Genomic DNA, 10,057 nt, shown 5'->3' on the forward strand with positions numbered 1-10,057 from the left:
TAGACTTCTTATACCCGTGTCCCTCGATGAGTGCGATGCGAATTAGGCGCTCAACTCTTTGAAGGAACTAATGGAGTTGGGCGTCAGCGTGCTGAACCATATCCTTGTGGGCCCTCTCAGCGTGGTGGGGAAGGCCCTACACATGATCTCGTTCGGTATCCCCTGAAGGTGCATCAGGGTCTTGAAAGACTCCAAGTGATCCAGTGAGTCCTTGTTTCCATCGTAGTTTTCCACTTACGGCATATGAAACTTTGGAGGAAGGGGAAAATAGTTGATGGACATGGTGAATGGTGAATCTGTTCTGTGGACCAGATCGTCGAGATCATTAGAGACTCTTCCCTTTAGTGCGTTCATCATGCATTCCATCTGTTCTTTCATCATCTGCATCTCCTCAACGATGTGGGGCTGGGCCGTATCAATAATGGATGGACGGCTTATGTCTTGTCTATTCGATCTACTCGGGGCGTTACTACCCTCTAATCCCTCCTGGTTCCTCCGGTCAGCACTGGTACCTTCTTGATCTTCCTCTTGGATTCTCATCGCCGCGTTCTTCTGTCGCAGTTATTCCTCTAGGATTTGGTTTTGTCTAGAGAGGCATTCCACTGCTGCTGTGAGGGTTTGGACCTGTCTTTCTAGAGTAGTAGGTCGTGGTTCGTCTCCCTGAACGTTGTTGGAGGTTGCCATTGAGCGAGTAAGTACCATGTAACTCTTTGTCCGGGAAGCGTTTGTATGGCTTACAAGTCATTGTCTTTCCCACAGACAGCGCCAACTGATGATGCTGAAAAATCACCAGTGAGTCACACAGTCCTCGCACACTCGAAGCAAGATCTGCACAACAAAAAGAGAAGACCTAACAGAGAGCACCGGTGTGGTGCCGGCCAAATACCCTCCGAAGGCCAAGTTAGAACTATTCTCACAATTCTAGAATGCTGGAGAGGGGTAAATTATGCGTACTTGTTTTCTGAGGGTCTTTGGGTTTTTATAGTAGTGTAGAATCAAATTCCTATGCTTGCGCGACAAGTCTTTTCCATATAGGGAAAATCCTCATTAATGGGTGTATTAAGTTAGAACTATTCTCACAATTCTAGAATGCTGGAGAAGGGTAAATTATGCGTACTTGTTTTCTGAGGGTCTTTGGGTTTTTATAGTAGTGTAGAATCAAATTCCTATGCTTGCGCGACAAGTCTTTTCCATATAGGGAAAATCCTCATTAATGGGTGTATTAAGTTAGAACTATTTTCACAATTCTAGAATGCTGGAGAGGGGTAAATTATGCGTACTTGTTTTCTGAGGGTCTTTGGGTTTTTATAGTAGTGTAGAATCAAATTCCTATGCTTGCGCGACAAGTCTTTTCCATATAGGGAAAATCCTCATTAATGGGTGTATTTTCCATAATCCTCTTTGTATTAGAATTCTATTCATGTTGGGATTCTATGGGTTAGAGTTAATCGTGAGACGTAAGTCGTTTCCATTTAAGATTCCTTGGAGACCACATAATCATCAATCAGCGCCACGTGGCCCATTGGTCCATCCACCCCGGTCCATTCATACCAGACCCGTCCACTTACCTTGATCGATTAAGCCCATCCAAATGGACCCGTCATCCATAAACTCTAATCTGTCACCTCACTATTCTTCCTCTTTAGAGATGATAAAGAAGGTGAACTTCTGAATGGGGGTTGGGATCAATCGTGGAACTATTAGTGTTTTATTGGTGCAATAGGCAAGGAGATAAGCTAGTAAAGATGAGAGATATCACTCTGCAACCAACATTTGGTTCCGATTGTGGTGGTTTTATGTACTGTTCATATGAACACCTTGACTTGCAAAACAAACAAATTATGTATGTTAGGACATATGTGGGAATTGTTAGAGATGTGTGATGTAAATTGGCTAATCTTTTGACAAAACGCATTTTACTTGTAATTGGGTAGATTTAGGATAGGTTTAGTACTTTAAGAAACAAGTGTTCAAGTTTAGTATTGAAGTCATGCAAGTCTGACCAAGAAACAAGTAAAGAAGTGTTGTTTATTAAAGCTCAAAAGATGTCTCGACAGAATCTTTTCTATTGAGGTTTAATGTTGAAACTCGACAGAAGCTCGACAGAAGCTGTATCTGTCGAGAATTATGAAATTAGAATTTTTAGATCTGATTTCACGCATATCCTTGAGAAAGGGTTTGAATGAAATCATAAGAATATGTATGATGTGTAATTTATTTGCTTGGGATTGTAGTTCAATTGGTCAGAGCACCACCCTGTCAAGGCAGAAGCTGCGAGTTCAAGCTCCGTCAGTCCCGACGGATCCAAATACAATTAAAAAAAATACATCAATTCATCTCTTCATTTTCTTTGAAAGGGAGAACAAATAGTAGAATTTCATTCCCCTTGGGAATGCTCTCTTATTTTATTTGTTGTTACATGCATATTGTGACTGGAGACAGAAATTGTTCTAGTTCATCATATTCTCTGTAGAAACTACTGCGTCTTTATGCTAAAGGTTTTGTAACCAAGGAACTTCCTGATCTTCATTGTTGGATGAACTGAAGAACTTTGTAGCCAACATCTTCCTCAAGTTGGATTGTTAGTCACATACTAGGATTCGTACATCATTGGTTAGTCACGTACTGGAAGTCATGCATTGAATGGAGAGATTGCCACTACGTTACAAGTCCAATTGGGTATTGGGTAAGGGTTCAACTGTAGGTTGGTATTAGATACTGTGATTCATTTTACTTGTAACCACTTGTTTTGATAATAGTGGATTCTCAGGAGTGGTGACCTTAAATTCACCTGGTGGAGTTTTGCCTTGGTGGTTTTCCCCATTTGTAAACAAATCACTTGTGTCAAATTTATTTTCCGTTGCATTTAACTTATTTGGTGATTTGTTTATGCTATCACGCTATTGCATGTTAAATTGACTTAATTAATTCACTTGGGTAATTAATTAATTTGCCAAAAGGTGTCAATACATTTTTGGCCTATCAATGTATATAATTATTTTTAACTTAATTTGTTTTGTCTACCTTTAAAAAAATTGAACACCTTATCTTGAGAATCTCTAAAATTTGGGTTTGACAAAAATAATATTGGCTAAACATAATCTATTAACTCTAAAAAAATACAAACAATTAAAAAAAATGAAAATAAAAATTATCCACAAAATAACAGCAAAAATAAGTCAAACAACAACAAATGAACAATATATTCAACAAAAAGCTCATTCAAAAATGATGAATAAAAACCTCTAATCATTTAGATTCTTAACTTGTTCAACCAATTCTTGAGTTCTTCTCTGTTGTTCTAGTAGCTCTACTTTCCTCAGCTTTGCAGTCACAGTAACTCTGCTCTCTTTGACAGCTTGGCCCATGGTTGCAACATGTATCATCTCTCTCTCTCTCTCTCTCTCTCTCTCTCTCTCTCTCTCTCTCATCTTAACATTCTCAGTTTTCACTTTATTAATTATTATACCAATTTATTAATATAAAATAGACTATTCGATTATTTTAATTGTTGATAGTATTATTTGGTATATTTTAATTGGTATAAGAGCATCACCAATAGCTTATCTATATCTATTTTTTGGAGAAAAACCCCACTGTTCACACTCCAACAGATTCTCTAAATGCAAAATTTTTCCAAATATTTTTTAAAGTTGCAACAATGCTTCTCTAGATATAGAAAATACTGTAGCAACTCTAAACAATATTCTCCCTTCAAATAATACCCGGTTGAATAAAAAAATAATTCTTTCTCTCTCATTCCTTTTCTCTTTCGTTCTTCACTCTCTTGTGCTTCTCTATCTCAACGGTTACAAACTAAAACATACCACAATTAAAACAAAAACACAAAACCCAATCGAAAGATTTGAACACAAAAACAATCTTTCTTATAAGCCTAATGAAATCTAAACAATAAAATAAAACTAATCAAACCAAAACAAACAAAAAAATGTAGAACGCCAATCTCCACTTCTCTGCCAGTGATCTATGTGTGTATGAGAGAGAATTTGTTTGTGTGAGATAGAGGAAGAGAAATTTGTGTGTGTGTGTAAGAGAAAGAGAAAGAAAGGGAGAGGGAGAAGTGGAGATATGTTCTGGAGTCTAGAGCTCAAGAACTAAAAAACAAAAAGTCAAAAAAAGAGTGAAGATAAATATAGGGGAAGGTGTACGGGTGTGGAGGAGAAAAAATGTATGGATGAAAAAAAAAACTAAAGAAAGAAATGAAAAATAATATAAGAAATAAGAAGTCAAAATTGAGTAACATTACTACGATATTTTCACAATAAATTTTAAGTGGCAGATTGTTATTAGTTGATATTGGTGAGTAAAAAAATAATTTAAATGGTGGATTCAAAATAAAACTACTAACAACTTACCATATAAGATTTTGTTATGAAAGTATTGCGAAAAAATGTTAAAGACGCAATATTTCTCATTAAAAATAAAATATAATTGTAAATGTTGTTTGGAATTTGAAAAATATAGATGAATTAAGAAGTATTAAAAAAAGAATAAAGAAATAATATTTTAATGGAATAGAGAGTAGTTATTGGTAAATAAAAAAGTGATGTTAATGGTAGACTTAGATGAAAACCAATAAAAAGTTGGCCACATCAGCAGTTTATAAAAATGTTGTAAAATAATTTGTGACTGTAGTATTACTCATAAAAATAAAAATCCCTTAAGAAATATTACCATTTGAGAAATTTGATTATTGAAAATTTTTAAGAAGTTTTTTTTATTTATTTGAATATAGTTGTTAAATTTTTTTTTAAAATATAGTTGTTAGGAATAAACATAGGAAGAATAAATGATGATTAAAAAAGAATAAAGAATGAATAAAGAAATAATATTTAAATGAGATGGAGAAAATGATAGAGAATCTGTTGGAAAGTGTATTTGAAAAAATAGGTAGATAAAAACTAAATGTCACTGTTTATTGTCCAAATAGTACAAAAATTTAGATAAGCTGCTGGAGATGCTCTTAATAGACTATTAAATTTGGTATAATTTAAATTTCTAAATGGTTATGGAAATTCCGGAGAGACCACCAGCTCCAAGGAATATTAATTTCCTTGGATCAAACTGGGCTTGAAACAAAAGTTTTTTATTTTATTTTTTATTTAAAAAATAAATAAATAAAAACACCGTCCTTGTCCTCCGAGAGCAGATTCATTTCTTTAGACCCCCAATATAAATGGATATTAAATTGTGTAACCGGCTTATTTGGTCAATCAGTTGTGAAGTTCTTTGAAGTTAAAGATGAATGAGCGTTTGAAAAGACTCATGGGGAAAATTGCTTGGAATATTTTACCAACGAGGTAGGCTCTATTTGACAAAGATAATCTGTCCTGATTGCAAATCAATAAATGAATCTTGCTATATTATATGTACTATCGGAATGTCCAATAAATAGTATGGTCAAACTCTCCTTGGCCTATATCCTTCTAATCAATGAACCTGTCATCTCCAACAGAATGGTTTACCTAACGTCCATTCAAAGCTCAATGTGACTTTTGACTAGAGGAATGGTATCTTTCTTTACGCAGCTGTTTGTTGTGACTTGTGATCTACTCTGAATGAATATGAATAAGATTGTGAAAGGGAAAATGTCCTAAAGGCCCCATAAAATTGACACGAAATTATCTCTAGCCTTTTGGCTTTTTCATCTCCTCCATCAATGGGATTCATAATTGATCACTCATCTACTTTTGGCAATCAGAAAGAATATGTCCAAAATGGAGAGAGTATAATAAAAATTGCATTACTAAGCACTCTTATATATACAAGAGCTTCGCTAAGAAAATATCACTAACAACCAAGAAAATATCATGGAAAACGTGTAGAGAAAAATACAATGAACAAAATACAAAGACTATTCTAAAATACAATTTCTAATGGAATTCTCATCCCCTGGGTTTCCTCAGGTTCAATTTTGATATAGCTATTAGGTAAGGTGGTTTTAGCAGAAGTCTGTAGGGATAATTGCTCCAAGATTTTACATGATTTAACTGCTTTTTAATTGCTTGTTGATATAAAACAAAGCAAAAAACAATTGGATATGCTAATATGTAAAGCAATTTCATATATCATGTTAAAGTTGTTGAGAGATTGATAGAGAGAAAAGGTAAAAATCATCTTGATGGCTACATCCTTGATAATAAGCTTTTGTTTTACCATTAATCCAATATAGCGTTTATATACTAGATAATATTAAATTGAACTCTAAGCAAACCCTAAACATAGACTAACTCAAGGTTAATTTACTTGTTTTAAAAGCAATGGTGGCGTCACCTTATGGCCAAGGTGGTCCCAGGACCACCCTGACCTGGAAAAAAAAATTATATATAATTGTAGTTGCACGATTTTCCTAGTCCAAACCCTTTTGATCAAGCCCTGGCCCAAGGCGCAACACACAATAAATACTTGTAGAGGATGGGTCAAAGAACTTAGCCTCAGTGAACCTAGTCGGCCTAAGGTATGGAGAATGTTGTTGCAAGTATAAAAACACCAGAATGGATACTCCACAGAAAGTTATATTTCCTGAGTACTGAATACAGTTTTTTCTGTCCCCTTCTTTGAGGGACTCCCTTACATTATATAGCTCTCTCATTCTTATCTGAACCTTACACTTGTTGATTATCTAAGCCCCCACTTGAGCACCTGTCCTATCAGACACCTTTATCACTCCTTTGTGAGTTGCAGTGGCCAAGGAAGTACTGTTCAGGGGTCTTTTCCTCATTAATGCGGCCAAGAGAGTGGTTGTGGCACATTTAATGTGGTGGTAGCAGCTTTCCATGAGATATTTTGGGTTTTATTCTTTTTTATATACTCAGAGGATGAGCTGCAGTGGTTGGGGCGAGCTTTTTGATCTGGATTTCGTGGTGTCCGAGGAGGTGTTACTCCTCGGACAGGTTTATTTTACCGCAGTTGGGCTTGAATAATGTTTTGGCTATGACTTTTCCTCGGACACGATGCTTCTCGGATGGGCCTGTATTTAACTAGCCCATTATTTTGGGCCGGGCCCCACAATAGCCCCTCAAAACTCCGGTTTTTATCTCCTTCCGAGGAGAAAAACGGGGTTTTGATGTCAGTGAGAGGATGGAAGTAAGGAAGGCTTGGGGCGCGCGTGCGGGCAGTTACTTTTGGACGCGCTACAATTTACGAGGCGCGGCCATTTACTTCCGGAGGTTTCTTGTCCCCTTCATCCAACGGTGAAACATGGATCGAACGGCCATCATTACTTCTCGACTTTTTAGGCGAGGTCGATCTTTTCTCTCTCTTCCTGGCTATATAAGACGTCAGACAGGCTCCCTTTTTTTTTTTTTTTTTTTTTATCCGCACATCAGAACAGAGACCTCCAGAGAACTCCAGCGCCCAGAAATCCTTGAGCACATCCTTCCTTCAGATCTTCATAGTCATTTCTGCGAGGCACCCTCCATAGAAGAGCTTTTCGATTTCCTCATTGGTCATTTGAGAAGATACCTGTAAGTTCCGTTCGCTTTGTCGCTTTGACTTCCTCCTCGGACTTTGTTTTTCCCTTGGTCTTTATTTTCATTCTTCCAGTACAGTTCAGATGGGTAGATTCGAAAAATTAGTAAATACTCCGGCCGCTATGGAGGCCTTTAGGACAAAATACCACATTCCCCCGGGTGTGGGGCTGCAGTACTGTCCTCTTGAAGGAGTATTGACAGATAGAGGCGAGGGAGAAGTTGTTATCCCCATGATTGCTTTCATAGAGGGAGGGATGACACTTCCCATGCGTAGGATCACAAGGGAGTACCTGTTCAACCATAGGTTGACGCCGCATCAGTGTGCCCCAAATATGTTCAAGATACTAGGCTGTGTAGATGTCTTAGACGAGCGGATGAATCTAGGCCTTACTTGGCACGACGTGACTTATCTGTATGAGTGTCACCGCCTTGAGAGTGGAGGGTATTATCTTAAATCCCGATCCGAGGTTGTTAGATTGATCTCTTATCTTCTAGTATCCAATAAGACCGTGAAGAATGATTTTCTTATTGTTTCGGGGGAGTGGTTCGATGGTATTCATTGTCCGACCAGGGCAGGAATCCCAGGTGCGGCGTCTTTAGGGCCAATCCTTTTGGGGAAAGGGTTTAGCATTGGGGGGTTATTTTTCTTGCTTTCCTTACACTTGGAGAATTTCATGTACTAACCCCACTTTTCTTGGATGTTTGCAGATAAAGTTCACGTCGCTCCCCGGCTAAACTTCGTGAATGTGCCGGCGCTGAACTACCTTCTGAGGTCGGAGATTTACGTTGCTGAGGACGGACAGCTACGTGCGGCTCATCTGGTTCTGGGCTATCAACCTCTAAGCTGCTCTTTCCAAGCTATTGGTCATGCCATAAGGGCTAGCAGTCCGAGGTTGGCTAGGATTGACGTATCCAAGACCGGGTTCCTAGCTCAACGTGATCTTCCACCAGTTGTACTACCCGACGTTCAGCATCCCCGTATAGCAGAGCAACTACCTCCGCCAGAAGAGCCTGGTGTTGCTGTTCCAGTTGAGGGGCAAACCGAATTATCTCGTCTTTCTCTTGAGGAAGAAATAGACGAGTTTTATTTCGAGGAGGAAGTTCAGCAAGACCCCGTGGTTGAGCTTTCTGATCCTGAAGAAGAGCAGGACCGCAACTCCGTGGCTGGTGGTCCAATTATTATAACCTGCTCGGAAGACTCCTCGGACGGAGAAGGAGGTGATATGGGAAAGTCTCTAAGAGAGTTGATGTCCAGCCGAGGCAAGGGTCAGTCCTCGAAGGCGCCTGCCAAAGCGCAAACCTAGGACCCAACTCCAATCGCCCCTCAGGTCCCTACTGATCCTGGCCTCAAGGCTATCCCCGACCTGAAAAAGAAGAGGCAGGTTGACATCCCTGAGGAGGGTGAGCTGGTTACCCGACCTACTAAGCAGCAAAAGGCTACCAAGGGACAAAGGAGTAAGAGGGCAAACTCCTCTGAGAGTAGGGACGAGGAGAACCGTGCTGAGGTACGCGCTACCCCGCGTACGTGGAGCCCTAAGTTGGAGTTGGATGGGGTTGCTATCCCCTACAACTCGTCGATCCGAGAGTACAACCGGGGCCGAGCAGGGTACGTGGTTGATGCTTTAGAGCAACCCCTACTGCTTCCTCGGGATATGGAGGCCTATAGGCAGTTCTCTCAGCCTGAGATTTTCCTATCCCTTAAAAGGGATCTTGCGATAGTAAGTAATCCTTTTACTGTTTTATTAATTTATTTAACCCTGTTAAATTCTGAACCGATTTTGTTTCGTTTGCAGATTACTCAGCAGGTATTTGTGGCTGAGGAATTTTGTCGTAATAATCGAAACCGGGCTGAGGCTGAGGCTCAGTCTCGGACGGAGATGGAGAAAGCCTTGGGGTCTCTCAAGCACGATCACCTTGAACTTACTGAGAAGTTCAAGGAGTCGGAGAAACGGCGCAAAAATGCTGAGGCTGGTCTGAAGAGTGCCGAGACCCAGGCGGAGGACCAGCGCAAAGAGCTATATTCGACCCAGATCAACCTCGCCACCGAGAAGCAGGCAGTGCTGGATCTCAAGACTGCTCTGCAAAAAGTCGAGGGTGAGCTGCGGCGGGTTAAAGAGGAGGCTCAGCTGATCCGAGAGGCTACGGAGGCTGAAAAGAATGCTGCTCGCCAGCTTGGGGTCCAAGAAACGGAGGCCAGGCTGTCCGAGGAGATCCCTGAGGTGTGCAGGGATTACTGTAGCATCTCATGGGCTCAGGCCCTTGATGCTGCAGGAGTTCCTGCAGACTCGGTGTTAAGACTGCCTGAGAACGTCTTCTACCCTCAGGAGATCCGAGAGAATCCTGACGGCGTCCAAGCAGCGTCTGAGCAGGATTTGACGGTGCCAGATGCCGTCCCCATGCCTGACAACTTGAAGGATCTGGCTGCGGACCCTACCATCGAGGCTCTTTCTCCTCAGCCAGAGCAGAAAGAAGACCCTCCTGCCAAGGCTTAGATTTTAGGCTTTTTAACTTTTATATTTCCTTCCTATGTTGTTATTATATTTATTTTTTTTTTGAACGAGAGT

This window comes from Quercus robur, chromosome 2, assembly GCF_932294415.1.
Source record: "Quercus robur chromosome 2, dhQueRobu3.1, whole genome shotgun sequence".
Lineage (NCBI taxonomy): Eukaryota > Viridiplantae > Streptophyta > Magnoliopsida > Fagales > Fagaceae > Quercus > Quercus robur.